We start from the raw sequence: 17,554 nt of genomic DNA on the forward strand, positions 1-17,554 counted from the left end.
GCCTTCATGGTCGGATTTCTGCAAAGAAACTACTACTAAACCTCCTTGTCTTTGTGAGACGCAATAGGTGAACGGATGTTCTCCGCTTGTGTCGTTCCCACCGTGAAGCATGGAGGAGGAGATGTGATGGTGTGGGGGCGCTTTGCTGGTGACACTGTCAGGGATTTATTTAGAATTCAATGCACACTAAACCAGCATAGCATTCTGCAGCGATTTGCCATCCCATCTAGTTTGCGCTTAGTGGGACTATAATTTGTTTTTCAACAGGACAATGACCAACACACCTCCAAGCTGTGTAAGGGCTATTTGACCAAGAAGAAGAGTGATGGAGTGCTGCATCAGATGACCTGGCCTCAACAATCACCCAACTTAAACCCAATTGAGATGGTTTGTGATGAGTTGGACCGCAGAGTGAAGGAAAAGCAACAAGTGCTCAGCATATATGGGAACTCCTTCAAGAATGTTGGAAAAGCATTCCAGGTGAAGCAGGTTGAGAGAATGCCATGGGTGTGTAAAGCTGTCAAGGCAAAGTGTTGCTACTTTGAAGAATATAAAATATATTTTGATTTGTTTAACACTTTTTTGGTTACTACATGATTCCATGTGTGTTATTTCATAGTTATGATACAATGCCTTGCCAAAGTATTCAGCCCCCTTGAACTTTGCGACCTTTTGCCACATTTCAGGCTTCAAACATAAAGACATAAAACTGTATTTTTTTGTGAAGAATCAACATCAGTTTTATATCTTTATGTTTGAAGCCTGAAATGAAACTTTCGCAAGGCACTGTATCTTCACCATTATTCTACAATGTAGAAAATATACAAAAATTAAGAAAAACCCTTGAATGAGTAGGTGTGTCCAAACTTTTGACTGGTACTGTAGATAGAGCTACTGGTCATGCTTACCCAGTAGTCTCAGTCGTCTCAGATAGGGCTGTTATGGTGACCGTATTACTACCACACCGGCGGTCACGACTGCAGTCAAATTCCACGTGACTGTTTAGTCACAGTAATTAGGCTTCTCCAAGCTCTTATGCTGCTGATGGTCATTAATAGCCTACCAAACTTGCTAACTGCCTGCTACTCAGTACTCTATTGTCCCTCTAATCACTCTGACATAAATGCAAATGTTATCAAAAATGAAACACTTCATGAGAGCCCATGAGCTCATGTTGCAGCAACATTTCTATAGGCTATGCAGTTATGTTAGAAAACAGATTTTTGATGGCCTCTAATTAAAAGAGGATCCTATCAGCTTTATGTCAGTTAGGCCTTTTAAGTGTATTTCTATACTTTCCTAATATTAAGTACATTGCTTCGCTTTACAACAGGAGTATAGCCTACCTGGCTGGCAATAAAATGAACCACGGGAAAGGATTCTCCGTTAGCTATTTAAGTGCATATATTACATATTTCTTTCCCCTGCTTGTTCTGAGACAGGCTCATCATGATGGTCCATTCTAAATAAAAACACATTTATATATAGTATATTTAACGACAAGATTAAATGAAGAATAGTCTGATGGGTAACAATATGAACCAATCACTTGTGAATGATGCTCAGCTTGTGCAGTAAGGCAAGAAACAGCGCATGCAATTTATCATAGGCGCACACCTCATGTATCCTAGCCCATAGGTCTATACTTGTTTTGCAACTGAAGTGGCCAAATAACTTCTTAACATTCAGCACATTCATCTGCTTTACAAATGGTGTGGAGCCTAACTGGCATAAATAGGCGTGTTAGTTTCAAGATTGGGGAAGGTAATTTTCAACATTTAAAAATGCACCTTTCTAATAAAGCAGTTTTTTTAGGGGTCATTACATTCACACAAGGGGATGCCGCTGTGAAATTCATATTATAAAATAATGTCACAGAATTCTAATCAAATCTTGTCTGCTCAGCCAACTAGTGTAGCCCACAGCCATACTTTTATGTCATAGCCAGATCAGGACCTAACATAAGGACTCTTCAGAATATGTTATTCTGAAATAGACTACATTTTCTTCATATCATGTTTCATTAGACCTGTCTAAAATAAATCATGGATATATTGTGATGGTGTAGGCTATATTACATGGATTTATTAGACTTTTTCAAATGTAGACATTCCAAAGGGCTGCATCAGTGCCTTGTAGGCCAAGTGTGGATGCCAGGAGATGCTAAATGTTTGTGTTCATTTATGGTCAATTACAGTGAGACCAGCAGTTATTTGCTTGACAATCAGCGGCTGACAAAATTCCATGACCGCCACAGCCCTAGTCTCAGATCCACAAAGCTGAGCGGACAAGAGCAGAAGTCAGGGAAAAACATCCTGGATGTGGTTTCCATGAAAGTAGTTTGGTTTAGCTTCCACTAGGTGGCAGTGTTACACTTCAAAACACTTTATACTCAGGTGCCACCCAAGCTTATCTGTTTTCCCCAGTCCTGCTCAAAACAATGGGTAGCCACTGCACCAGTCTCACTCTGAAATTCGATTGTTATCCCTCTGATTCTACTGAAGCATATGCAATGGTTAGAATCTATTTGGTGCAAAGCAATTATTCTACCAACTCTCAAATATCCTTATGTCCCTCTCTGATCCCCTCTCCCATTTTCTCTCTGTCTTTCTCTCTGCTCTCCCTCTGCTTCTTTCTGTTTGTCTGTCTCTCAGGAGGTGGATTTGATCAGAGAGCAGGTGCAGCAGCTCATCTTACTGCCCAGGTGGATGCGTCTCTTACCAGTAAGAGCTCCTCTCTCCCTTATCCTGCAGTGCTCCTTTCTTTAGAACTGTCACACTGTTAGATATGCATAATGTTTAAGATTATGCCAAAATATTTTTTACATTACTGAATAGGGATTTATTATGTAGAAAAGGGTCGGTCAACCAAAGACAAACCATTTTTTTTTATAGCGTCATTAGACTCACTGTCTGTCATCTGTACAGTCTTGACTCCAACACGAGTTGACGAATGTTCGCAAGCTCCAAAAGTTTTTCAATCTGATCAAGAACATTTTGACAAGCTGGATGGCAAAGCTTCAAAGCTTCTGGATGGCAAAGCTTCTGCCATGTGCCTGCACCAGCTGTAGAAACAGTCCCATCCTAAATCTAATGGTCCCTCCAAAGTATAATAGTCCTGTCCAAATTATAATAGTCCCATCTGAAATATAGTAGTCTCATTCTAAATATAGTACTCATCCGAAATATAGTAGTCTCATTCTAAATATAGTACTCATCCGAAATATAGTAGTCTCATCCGAAATATAGTAGTCTCATCCGAAATATAGTAGTCTCACCCGAAATATAGTAGTCCCATCGGAAATATAGTAGTCTCATCCGAAATATAGTAGTTCTATCAAAAAAATATAATAGTCCCATCCAAAATCGACATTTTTGTTTTGTCCATAGTCCCATCAAAAGTATAATAGTCCCCTCAGAAATTAGAATAGTTCCATCAAAGGCACAGCGTTGTGTTGCGTGTCGCTAATTATTATTTCCTTCCTTCTATTTCCAGAGGCAAGATGGAGAGGACATTCCTTTCTGAGCTCATTAAGACGTTTTTGGTGGTTCTGATGTCCGTCTCCCCAGCAGGTAAACATTTAGCAACACAGCTGTGATTTATGAACAATGCAGCTTTGTTGTATTCCCGTAAGCAGCTGGACACCACAGCGGGGAGACCACATTTACTGGAGGAGAAAGATTAGATTTTCAAGGCTTAAAATGGTGCTCAACGACATTTTCCTCATGCTGAAAAGTTTTCACAACTTATTGTGCCAATTTAAAAATATTCTGCCGTTTATTTTAAGCTTTAGCAGAGAGACAGACATCTTACTTGGGTACCAGAGGCAAACTAGGACACCCCATGCACATGCCTTTACCTCCTAGTCTTTATACGTGACATTTCTACAGTCCAAACGTCCCTCATTACTGGTGTGAGATGCACCATTTCCAACCTTTTATCAGTCCCAAAGTTCATCCTTTCCTCCTGACTTGACCCCCACTCTGAAAGAGCAGCCCTGTCCAGCTGCCCCCCGCCACGCCCACAGTGACAGTCTGTGTGGTGATGTAATGTAAGGCGACACACAGACCCCCTTCCTGGCCCCAGCACTCTCTCTTTCTCTCTCTCTCTCTCTCCCTCTCCCTCTCCCTCCCTCTCTCTCTCACACACACACACACACACACACACACACACACACACACACACACACACACACACACACACACACACACACACACACACGTCATGGTGTCGTCCACAGTTGTTTGCTGAAAACCCTCCTTCATCTCCCATATCCCCCTCTGTGTTTGAGTGTGTGTGATGGTGGTCATGCGTGTTGTGTATGTTATTACCTGAACTGACTGTCTTCCTGTGTTGTCTCTCTCAGGCCGTTGGGGGGGGAGGTCCACTCCTGCGTGAGGTTCATCGAGCTCATGATTCACCTGGAGGTAAGAAACACACTATTTATAAGGGAATCTATGGTGGTGTTGTGTAGCATATGTATGAAGTGTGCTAGGCATCCATTTATATAGAATCAACTGAATATCTGTATTCACTGAGCATGCAGAGACACATTTGAGGTTGCTGTATCTACCTATACCTGTACTCCTATTTTTATCTTGATATGTGTAGAGTATGCAACCTTAAATGATTGTTTTTTGATGACGTTGAGAAAATACAGGTTATTTCTAGCGTAGAAAATGAGTTTTAACGTCATGGTGTAGTGTGCTTTCTTTTCTGTGGTCTGTTTTGGTTTCATCATGACACGCAGAGAGGATGTCACATAGTCAAGATGTTTCCTTCCCTCTCTGGGCTGAATGGCCACGGTTCTCCTGTTCCCCCCGAGGGAGGATGGGATGGATTGATTTTCCCCCTATCCGATGACATGCTATCCTTTTCCTGGCACTGGCAAGGCAAGCTGCCTCCAGAGAAGTCCTTTCCTCCTCAGCAGTATCCTTTTACAAAGGGATGGCTGAAATCTCATGCTTCCCTCTGGGATGATGTGATAAGACCCTGTGAATCTCTGTATGGAAAAAGAGATCCTACATTTTGTGTGTCTGTTAGGTTGAGCCGTCTGTGACAGGTCTGTGGAGATCAAAGCTGTGGCCGTAGATAAAGCTTGCCTGTCTTGTTGCGGGAGTAGTATCATCTGCAGAGAGGTGAACTCAGTAGATGACATGGCTTTTTTTCTATTCATTTTTGCTGTTATTTTTGTGAGTAGTGTAGGATGTTGTCATTGTTTTTCTCCTTTCCATTTTTTGAAATTTGACTTCCAACCCTCATCTATGAAATGCAAAAAAATAGTCCAAACCACCCTGCTGAAATAGACTCTGAATCAATAGGGCCCTATTTATTCTCTGTGCCTCAATGCTGGGAATTCTGGTTTGTAGATGGATTGATCTGATTGACCCCTATTGAACCCAAATTATGCTTTTTCTAGTTACAGGTAGATGCGTGAATATTTATTTAAAAAACAACATTTTAAGATCTAAGATCATATTTATTGAGCCTATAGTCTTGTATAAGGGCAGCGGTTTCATTGTTTTACCATGATGTGTAATGTGTGGTTCCCTTCTATGTCTGTCCCCAGGCCCTGATCCTAACACGTTGCTGGTTCAACACGGTGCTAGATGACTCCCACCTGGTGGTGATGACTCCCACCTGGTGGTGATGACTCCCACCTGGTGGTGATGACTCCCACCTGGTGGTGATGACTCCCACCGGGTGTCCAGCCTCATGCAGAGAGAGGAGGAGGGACACCTCTTCTGCCAGTTACTGGGCATGCTGTTCTACACCGGCTTTGGGATCAACGACCAGACAGGCAACGCCCTGACAGAGGAGATGACCACGCTCCACTACGACAGAATCGCATCACTGCAGGTACTTGTATACAGTACTACCCAGGATGGATGGATGAGTTACTCTGTTTTGTTTCGTTGCTTACTTGACCTGTCCACATCACAAATGATTCTAGATTTTTCAAATCGTTGATAGGCATCAGTTTTGAACATCATTTGCACATTTAAGCGTTAAAGATAGGAAAAAGTTTACCTAAGTGTACTGTGTGCACCTGGGAGACATAACCCATGCTGTGAGTTGTTACATGTATGAATATGGAACATTCATAATTTACTGACAGCTTCCATATGTCATTTACAAGAAAGAATATCAAGTCAAAGTCAGTCCTAGAGAGAATTCTCAATATTTTAGATTTCAGCCTTACATGCATTTTTACCTCTCAACTTGATATGATCAAATTAATTTAAAGAGAAATATGCAGGCTGGTTCATCTGTTCATCCTAATATTCTCTCCATCTGTCCATCTCTCGCTCTTTCCCCTACCTCTCTCTAGCCCCACACAGATGTTGGATTAGTACATTAGGGAAATGAAAAAGGTGCCTGACATCACACGGTCTCTGGGGTGTGTGGGTAAGGAGTTGTTTCCTTATGATCTCTAAATGTTTGCTGTGTCTTGCCTTTCAGAAGGCAGCAATTTCCCAGAGCTGCAGGACTTTGCCCTGTCCAATGTGGGAGCTGTGGACACACAGGAATCCCTCACCAAACAGTTTGACCATCTCAGGTAGTGTGTGGGTGGGGAGGGGAGTCATATCTGGGATTGTGAACCCCAAAAAACATCCATACACACCCTAACCTTTATGCTACCATGATGACAAATGCTGAATTGTCACTGTCGTATCGCTAACATCCCAACCGCTGCACCCCTGACCGCAAATGGCAGGCAGCATGTGAGTCCTTGAATGTGCAGAGTAGTGTGGTACCAGCAAGAGAGAGAGACTCGCCTCATTAATTTCAGCAATTTGCAGGGGCTTGAGAATAAACTCTTTGAACAGCTGTATTTGTCAGATCATATTAGCAAGTGGCCTTGCCAAACCCCCCTTCCATCGCTTTCATGGGGCTGGGCCTTGTTAGTGTGTGTGTGCTTCCTATCCTTTCCTCCTTTCCTTCTGACCCTGGTCCTAGGTGCTGCTGAGACTCTCTTTCCCCTCTGTGTTATTGTCTCATGGATAAAGCCAGGCTCTGCATTGTCACCGAGCCCCCCGGCTTTAAAGGCTTCCATCACTTTTAACAAGGTGCTTTTTACCCACAAAACTCTCTTATTATTGCCAGCTATTCCAGCTGTGCTACCCATAAGCTAAACTGCCCCTCATCCATTATTCCATATAGATTCGCTAAGTCCCCAAAACACACATGGGCAGCAGGGTTTCCGTTAGCCGGTAATAACCGGCTTTTAGCCGAAAAAAGAACAAAGAACAAAGCCGATAAATAAAATTGCCACCAACCGATTGTCTTGGGAAAAAATCCCTTTGCGAAATAATGCTTTTTAGCCTATTCATTGGGAATACCAGTTGATGGAAATATATTTTTCTGGTAACGCTTATCGGTCTATAGGTTCATTTGCATAATTTTGTGGAATATATTGTACAGCTTATTCGTTATGTATCTTATCACATGCATACAGCATACAGAGCCTTTGAGGGGAAATCTGTCAAAGACAGTGTGAGAACTGCTTCTACAGCATCTCAAACAGCAAATATATAGGCAACGGAAGGCAGGCCTCATCAGCACTTCACACACCACTTTGCAATGAGCTGGAGGCAGTATGCATTTTGAAAACATACTTAAATTGTTTGAATCCTGAACTTTTACAACTTTTATTATGAGGTATGTCTTACCTTGCTTCAAAGTAGCCTAGCCAAAGTCAGACCACAGCCTAGGAGGCAATTATTTTATATCAACTTTCTTTCATAGTCCAGTAGCCAAAGGCACAATCCTAGTCATATTAGCAACCAATGCTAGTTGTTGCATATTAGATCTCCCCTCTTCCTAAATTTCTAGCTGATATTTTCATCTGTCAAATGAAACCGCTCGCATGTGCTTTGAAAATGGTGTTTTCCCATAAATTGCATTATGGGACAAACTTTCGTGCCTAGCCTACTGCTTAGTGCACATTGCTGCATTTACAGTGCCTTCGGAAAGTATTCAGACCTCTTCACTTTTTCTACCTTTTGTGACATTACAGCATTATTCTAAAATGAATTCAATAGTTTTTTTCCTTCATCGATCTACACACAATACCCCATAATACCCCATAATGACAAAGGTTTTTAGAAATGTTAGCAAATTTATTACAAATAAAAAACTGATATCACAATTACATAAGCATTCAAACCCTTTACTCAGGACTTTGTTGAAGCACCTTTTGGCAGTGATTACAGCCTCGGGTCTTCTTGGGTATGACGCTACGAGCTTGGCACACCTGTGTTTGAGGAGTTTCTCCCAATACTCTCAGGCTCTGTCAGGTTGGATGGGGACAGCACAGCTATTTTCAGGTCTCTCCAGAGACATTAGATTAGGGTTCAAGTCCGGGCTCTGACTGGGCCACTCAAGGACATTCAGAGACTTGTCCCGAAGCCACTCCTGCTTTGTCTTGGCTGTGTGCTTATGGTCATTGTCCAGTTGAATAGTGAACCCTCACCTCAGAGGTCCTGAGTGCTCTGGAGCAGGTTTTCATCAAGAATCTCTCTGTACTTTTCTTTATTCACCTTTCCCAGTTAAGAACAAATTCTTATTTTCAATGATGGCCTAGGAACAGTGGGTTAACTGCCTTGTTCAGTTGCAGAACAACAGATATTTACCTTGTCAGCTCAGGGAGTTGATCAAGCAACATTTCGGTTACTCGTCCAATGCTATAACCACTAGGCTATCTGCCGCCCCACCATGCTTCACCATAGGGATGGTGCCAGGTTTCTTCCAGATGTGACGCTTGGCATTTAGGCCAAAGAGTTCATTCTTGGTTTCATCAGACCAGAGAATCTTGTTTCTCATGGTCTGAGAGTCCTTTGGGTAGCCTTTTGTCAAACTCCAAGCGAGCTGTCATGTGCGTTTTACTGAGGACTGGCTTCATTTGGCCACTTTATCATAAAGGCCTGATTGGTGGGGTGCTACAGCGATGGTTGTCCTTCTGGAAGGTTCTCCCATCTCCACAGAGGCACTCTGGAGCTCTGTCATAGTGACCATCGGGTTCTTGGTTACCTCCCCACTCCCCCGATTGCTCAGTTTGGCCCGAGCTGCGAGCTCTAGGAAGAGTCTTGGCGGTTCCAAACTTCTTCCATTTAAGAACGATTGAGGGCACTGTGTTCTTAGGGACCTTCAGTGCTGCAGATACCCTTCCCCAGATCTGTGCCTCGACACAATACTGTCTCTGAGCTCTATGGACAATTCCCTCGACTTCATGGCTTGGTTCTGCTCTGACATGCACTGTTAACGGTGGGACCTTATAGACAGATATAGACAGATGTGTGCCTTTCCAAATCATGTTTGATCAATCAAATTTACCACAGATGGACTCCAAGTTGTAAAAACATTTCAAGGATGATCAATGGAAACAGGATGCACCTGAGCTCAATTTCCAGTCTCATGGCAAAATATCTGAATACTTAGAAGGTATTTCTGTTTTTTACTTGTAATAAATTCTTAACTTGGTTTTGCTTTGTCATTATGGAGTATTTTGTGTAGATTGATGAGGAAATAGTTGTATTTACTCCATTTTAGAACAAGGCTGTAACGTAGAATAATGTAATACTTTCTGAATGCACTGTGTAATGTGAAGAAATAATAGTTTATCAACATTTCCAGCGATGCGTTCTGATTTGTTGCGTCAGACTCATTGATTTATTTTTTTATGTAGCCTAGGCCTATTGGTTTTATGAATTTGGGATCTATCGTCCCACAACTGTCCCAGTGTCAGTTTAAATAGACCATTTTTTTCTTGACAAGCTAACCAATAAAGTAGTTAAATTTTCTGCTATGGGGGATAGTAGATTGACAGACTAGTGATTTTGCTGTTCATTACTAGTCATGTTGGCTGAGGAAAAGTACGTGTGGACAGTTGTTCTAACTTCTTCAAAGTGGGCATCAGAATTCAGTAAGAAGGACAGCGTATCCTTGTATCCTCAAATGGCCATGTTCTGTGAGCTCTGTCATTCTGAGCACCATGGGTGGACCCCTAATCAGGTTATGAACCCAATGCATATGGGTCCAGTAAATGTAGAAAAAATGTCCAGTAAATTTAAATGCTGCCGGTCAAATGTCCGGCACCACATTTTCCTAACGGAAACCCTCACAGGCAGGGCGTTACACACACACAGTATTTTTCTCTTTCATTTTTAAGAACTCCTCATTGCGTGTCGTCTGGCTAGAGATTTGGTGGCGATAAAATTACAATTAGGCAGGCTAGTGCGCTCATGGCCCTAACAAAAAGTAACAGCTCTCAGATCTGTCCTGCGTCCAGCCTCATCTCCCTAATGACTCAATGGAAGCAGCTATTTTAGCTTTGTCATGGAGTACAGTACAGCAACGTGACCCATGCCAGACAGACCAACTGCATGGTCAGCAAAACCCCAGACCCATGTGGTCAAACTAAACATGGCATCACGGGTCTGGCCACACTGCTGCCTACAATGACACATGTCCCGGTCTGTCTGAATAGGACTCTGTCACAGACAGTGTCTCTCTCTATACCAACCCCTGTCTGTGTCATGGTGGCACATGTCACATCTGTCTGATTAAAACAGCCTTCTATTCAGACAGCAGCCTCTCAACCCTCTGCTTCAGCTCTGAGAAATAGAGATGTGCTTGGATTTTCATAATCCCGTCACATTGATGCGGCCCCCCCAGCCCCTGTACACACCATGCTGACAGTGCAGGACTGCAGTGGCCTTAGTTAGCAGGGCAGAGTAGGAAAACACGAGGACTAGTGTACAGTACATCGCAATGCTTACAGGACTTAAGAAAATATCTGTGTCTTAGGTGAATGGGACACTTTTCATATTGTCAGATGAAAGGTAGCGACTTTGAAATAGGATCATTTTCCTCAGAAAAACATAATCTGCATGGTAATATATTCTCTTGAATGTGCGTTTCTACCGTTGGGTCTTCATTTCATATATTTATGTCAATAGAAAAGCGTTGCAAAAAATATAACCATGATGCTCAAAGAAAATACACATGAATTGGAAGTTCATAGTTCATAATGTAAAATATGCTGAAGTAGTTTTTTCTCCCTACAGTCCCAACACTCTCCACCGGGTGGCCTCGTACCTATGTCTGTTACCAGAGCTGGCAGAGGGACAGGACACCACCATTGAGAAAGAGGTCCTCCTGGAGCTGCTGGTCGGTGCTGTTTCGAAACGGGGAGATGTTGTCCCTAACCGCTGATAGGGGATCAGATATGTATTTCATCGTTCTAATGCTTAAAATGTGGGAATTGGGGAAGTTTCATCTGATCCTAGATCTATGGTTAGGGATGATGGGAAGGAGACAAGGAGAGGATGCTAAGATAATGAATATTTACGTGCCCCCCAAGATGCGCTTAAGAATGAGAGAACCCCTCCTCTATTTACGGCTTGGCTAAACCGAAGCGACGTATATGTTGGCTTGCGGAACAATAACCGCCCAGAGAGCATAGCATCATAATAGGGTTGGCGTGGCTGGTTTAAAATACATTCATTTATGCTTTTGGAGTACATACAGTATGCAACCCCCCACACACACTCCTCTCCGCCCTTGAATTTGCCTTTGAATCCAATTAGGGCTCAACATTGGCGATAGAGATGGAGTGGATGAAGTGGAGGAGAGGGAGGTAGAGAGAGACTAATGAGGAAAGAGCACTAAGGTTTCTCTTATCCTAGGAAAAAACACCACTGTTGATCTGATTTGCTCCCCAAACCCACCCACCCTTCGTCCCTCCTATAAACAGGCATACAGTGTGTTGTTAACAAGTCTCATCCCCATAACCCTCCATCACCATGCGACCAGTCCATCCACTGACCTGCTCTGTCCCTACTGCTGTAATTACCCACTTCAAGTCTTCTCTAGTCCTCCTCTCCTCTGCCTGCCACTGAAGAGAAGCTTTTCAATAATTAGCTGATTAGATTGTTCCCAGAGCCATTGTCAGGGGACTCATTTGCGTGGCTCCTGGTTGCCCTGAGCATCCGAAAATCTCCAGATTCCACTTTGGTATTATGCATTATTTGTTTGGTCACTGGTGCCAGAGGCTTGTAGAGATGTGCTGTGTAGAGATGTGCTGTGTAGAGATGTGCTGTGTAGAGATGTGCTGTGTAGAGATGTGCTGTGTAGAGATGTGCTGTGTAGAGATGTGCTGTGTAGAGATGTGTGCTGTGTAGAGATGAGCTGTGCTGTGTAGAGCTGTGCTGTTTAGAGATGTGCTGTTTAGAGATGTGCTGTGTAGAGCTGTGCTGTGTAGAGCTGTGCTGTGTAGAGCTGTGCTGTGTAGAGCTGTGCTGTGTAGAGATGTGCTGTTTAGAGATGTGCTGTGTAGAGATGTGCTATGCAGGATGGAGCAGAGCAGGTCCCACGGACACACTGCAGAGAAAGTCTGTAATTAAACCTGGGGAATGAGAGGATGAGCTGGTCAGAGTGCTACTGAGCTTCTAGCTATCACTGTTCTTGGGGTTATTTACATAATTCCTCAAAGCCATGAGCCACCCACTCTTGAAATAATAATTTCCTATTTAGATTACCGACATTGCAGTGGATTCTTTATCCATCATTATGGAATCTTTGCTTCGTTTTGCAATAACTGTCCGAGATGGGCTCGATGGGTATTAGTCTCAATCAGGGTTGTACAGTCTTTAGATCTATGTACCTCTCTACCAGTCCCGGATGGCTGACTAAGACAAAACCCTGGGTTAGAAAGTAACTGGCAGGGAACACGGCGGTGTAACAAGTTGGACGACTGTGACAAAACCCTGGGTTAGGTAGTAACTGGCAGGGAACAGGGCGGTGTAACAAGATGGACGACTGTGACAAAACCCTGGGTTAGGTGGTAACTGGCAGGGAACACGGCGGTGTAACAAGATGGACGACTGTGACAAAACCCTGGGTTAGATAGTAACTGGCAGGGAACACGGCGGTGTAACAAGATGGACGACTGTGACAAAACCCTGGGTTAGGTAGTAACTGGCAGGGAACATGGCGGTGTAACAAGATGGACGACTGTGACAAAACCCTGGGTTAGATAGTAACTGGCAGGGAACACTGCGGTGTAACAAGATGGATGACTGTGACAAAACCCTGGGTTAGATAGTAACTGGCAGGGAACACGGCGGTGTAACAAGATGGATGACTGTGACAAAACCCTGGGTTAGATAGTAACTGGCAGGGAACACGGCGGTGTAACAAGATGGACGACTGTGACAAAACCCTGGGTTAGATAGTAACTGGCAGGGAACACGGCGGTGTAACAAGATGGACGACTGTGACAAAACCCTGGGTTAGATAGTAACTGGCAGGGAACATGGCGGTGTAACAAGATGGACGACTGTGACAAAACCCTGGGTTAGGTAGTAACTGGCAGGGAACACGGCGGTGTAACAAGATGGACGACTGTGACAAAACCCTGGGTTAGATAGTAACTGGCAGGTAACACGGCGTGTAACAAGATGGACGACTGTGACAAAACCCTGGGTTAGATAGTAACTGGCAGGGAACACGGCGGTGTAACAAGATGGACGACTGTGACAAAACCCTGGGTTAGATAGTAACTGGCAGGGAACACGGCGGTGTAACAAGATGGACGACTGTGACAAAACCCTGGGTTAGATAGTAACTGGCAGGGAACACGGCGGTGTACAAAGATGGACGACTGTGACAAAACCCTGGGTTAGGTAGTAACTGACAGGGAACACGGCGGTGTAACAAGATGGACGACTGTGACAAAACCCTGGGTTAGATAGTAACTGGCAGGGAACACGGCGGTGTACAAAGATGGACGACTGTGACAAAACCCTGGGTTAGGTAGTAACTGGCAGGGAACACGGCGGTGTAACAAGATGGACGACTGTGACAAAACCCTGGGTTAGATAGTAATTGGCAGGGAACACGGCGGTGTACAAAGATGGACGGACGACTGTGACAAAACCCTGGGTTAGATAGTAACTGGCAGGGAACACGGCGGTGTACAAAGATGGACGACTGTGACAAAACCCTGGGTTAGATAGTAACTGGCAGGGAACACGCAGTATAACAGGATTAGTTTAGCATGGCGGCTAGTGACTGACTGATCACATATTAAACACAGGGATTATATAGACTTCTGCATCATATTTGGCACACAACTATCAGGGATGCTACTACATTTAGGCCCCTGACCTAAAAAAAAAAACAGCCTGCAGGCTCACTGAAGAGATACAAGCCAAACTGTATGAGAGAGATGGTCTCTAATGAAGGGGTTGTCATGACAGACGGTGAAGTAGTGTGATGCATCTGACATGATTATTTTTACAAAACTTTGTTTTTAATACCACTGTCAAGTGAGTGAGGGGAGGGTAAGAGTGGGGGGATGGTGCATTCACCCAATGTCTTTCTTTCTCTCTCTCCAGCTCTCTTTCTGTCTCTCTTTCTTCCCTCTCTCACACTAACAGGTGTCTCGTCATGAGAGACGAATCTCCCAGATCGAGCAACTTAACCAGATGCCTCTTTAGCTAACGGAGGAGATTATCTGGATGAGAACATAGTCCCGAATGAGTACTATTCTGGTGAAGGTGTGTGTCTGTCTACTGTGTCTCTGCGCAAACTCGTCTCGCACACACACCCTGCTGTGTTATCCCACACCACAGAGGCAGTGAGCTGGCACCCTCTTAATGGCCAATCCTCTTTAGGCTAGCAGGGGCACCTTCACAGGCTAAGATGCCTACAAGCCCTGTAATCCCATTGAAATCCATGAGCCTATCGACATCTATAAGGCTATCTTAACTGTTTTAGCCTTCCAAGAGATTACAGGTGTAAATTAGCATTCTAGTCTACTCTGCAGCTGTTATATCGAAGGGATTGTCCCTGTCACATAGCTACCGAGTTGTTCCTGGTCAGGGAAAACTCGAGGTCCTGTTTATGTTACACTGAAATAGGTAGGTAATAGATCTATACCAATGACATCAATTACAGAGGATTTTTTTGTCATGTCTCTCTGTTTAATCCTTGTGTTCCAGTTTGTCTGGTTCTTCCTAAACGGAACCTGCAGTTCCTGACCCTCCTCGACTGCCTGCTGAGAAACTTCAACCTGTTTCGTCTGGAGTCCACCTACGAGATCAGACATGACATGGAGGATGTTGTGACTCGCATGAAACCATGGTGAGCAGAGAACACACACCTATAACTGATGGTAAGAAAATGTTCCCACATTTCTGTTTACTTAGAATTTATCATTTTTGCCTCACTCATAACTCAATTTCTATGACATTTTCAGGCGCTCGTAGTATGATAGTGTGGTGTTTGTGGGTTGACCTGCTGTCTTGTCATCCGTTTGGCAGAGTGTGGTGTTTGGGGGCCAGCCAGGAAGTTTCAGACATCACAGCCTTCTCCATCGTGGAGGTGGCTAAGCCATCGCTGTCAACCTCAACGTACGAGACCACATCAAACACGAGTGGGAAGGCAAATGGCTGTGCCATCTCTCAATCCCCTGCTCTCCCTCTCTCTTCTCTACCTTTCAGCATTCCCTCTATATACCGTCTAGTTTTCTGTCTTTTGTTCTCCTTTCTCATGCACTCTGTCTCCCTCCCTCTCTCTTCGTGGATCCCACTCCCTCCCAGTAATAAAGCCTGGGCAAAAAAGTATTTAGTCAGCCACCAATTGTGCAAGTTCTCTCACTTAAAAAGATGAGAGAGGCCTGTAATTTTCATCATAGGTACACTTCAAAATCCAGAAAATCACATTAGTGGATTGATTATTTTTTTAATCTGTAGATGTACTAAAGGAGTCTGTTCTTCAACACATAGCGAACCTCCGAGTGCAGGAGGATGTCAGGATAGTCTAGTGCTACCAGAATCACCCTCCCTTTCTCTCCCACCTCCATACCTCTTTTACGGGTTCACATTCTCCTTCTTTTTGTCTTTCAATTGAGAGGTGTGTGATGTGATTCTCCCTGTCTGCCTCCCTCATCACCCCTCCCCATTGTATAATTACAGCTTCATGTTTTAAAGATCAGCCGAGCGCTGACAGGGAGTTTTCGCTCTCCTTCTCCCAGTGCTGCGGAAGCACAACGTTTGCTTTCTGGTCACGGTGTGGCCCAATCTGCCCTTCGGCACGCGCCTCGACCGGCGCCAGCCCTTTGTGGAGCAGACAGGCCTGGCCTACGTGAGTGGCTGCGAGGTGCAGGGCATGCTGGACGACAAGGGCCGCGTCATCGAGGAAGGTAGGCTGGTACACACGTGGACATCTGTACACACACACAGGCGTACACACACACACACATAGAAGTGCATGCATATACATACATTTCCCACCGTCACACACAGACACCCACACCCCGCCTATACACACTCACAAACTCATGTCACACATCATTCTCCTCATCCTCCTCCGAACACTTAACCTCCAGCCCTTGAGGTCTAGTGAGGTTGTCATGGTGACACACAGAGACCTGACCTTGTTCTCGTTAACGTTCCATTAACCTTAGGGAAACCCATCATACCTGAATGCCTCTCAGTGTTTTATTTATTTGATTTTACTGTGGTAGAAGGGCATGACGGGCATCTCTAGACTCCAGAATACCTTGACAACCACAGTCTCAAATTCATCCTATTGAAGCTGTGACTGGGCTTGCCATGGTTATGGCAAATCCCACTGTACCTTCTCTGCTATGTACTTCTGGGCATACAACTCTCCTTCCGTTGCCTCCAACTGCTCTTAAATGCAAGTAAAACTAAATGCATGCTTTTCAACCAATGACTTGGAATATGTGGACAACTACAAATACCTAGGTGTCTGGTTAGACTGTAAACTCTCCACAGCCTATCTGTAAATAGCCCACCTAAATACCTCATTCCTATATTTATTTTGCTCCTTTGCACCCCAGTATCTCTACTTACACATATATCACTCCAGTGTTAATGCTAAATTGTAATGATTTCACCACTATGGCCTATTTATTGCCTTAACCCCCACTACATTTGCACACACTGTATTTAGACTTTTCTATTGTGTTATTGACTGTACGTTTGTTTATCCCATGTGTAACTCTGTGTTTGTGTCTCACTGCTTTGCTTTATCTTGGCCATTTCGCAGTTCGAAATATGAGAACTTGGTCTCAACTGGCCTACCTAGTTAAAAAAAGGTGAAATAAAAAAATAATATCCCTTGTGGTTTGGCTTTCAAATGAGACTTTCAGTCATGATACCGCTCAATGTGGATCCCAAGGTCAGTGGATTAGCTGGTACTAGATCTGTAGGTGGGTTAGCTGGTCCTAGATCTGTATGGGTTAGCTGGTCCTACTGTAGATCTGTATGGGTTAGCTGGTCCTAGATCGGTAGGTGGGTTAGCAAGTCTTAGATCTGTAGGGGGGGTCAGTTGGTCCTAGATCGGTAGGTGGGTTAGCAAGTCTTAGATCTGTAGGTGGGTCAGCTGGCCCTAGATCTGTAGGTGGGTTAGCTGGTCCTAGATCTGTAGGTGGGTTAGCTGGTCCTAGATCTGTAGGTGGGTTAGCTGGTCCTTGATTTGTAGGTGGGTTAGCTGGTCCTAGATATGTTGATGGGTTAGC

General features: G+C 44.1%; 1 pseudogene; it reads left to right on the forward strand.

Annotated features, from left to right (window-relative positions):
* The first annotated feature begins 3,502 nt into the window (after positions 1-3,502).
* LOC118369068 (RNA helicase aquarius-like) overlaps positions 3,503-17,554 on the forward strand; it is a 74,719-nt pseudogene continuing 60,667 nt past the window's right edge.

The sequence above is a fragment of the Oncorhynchus keta genome, chromosome 35, assembly GCF_023373465.1.
Source record: "Oncorhynchus keta strain PuntledgeMale-10-30-2019 chromosome 35, Oket_V2, whole genome shotgun sequence".
NCBI lineage: Eukaryota > Metazoa > Chordata > Actinopteri > Salmoniformes > Salmonidae > Oncorhynchus > Oncorhynchus keta.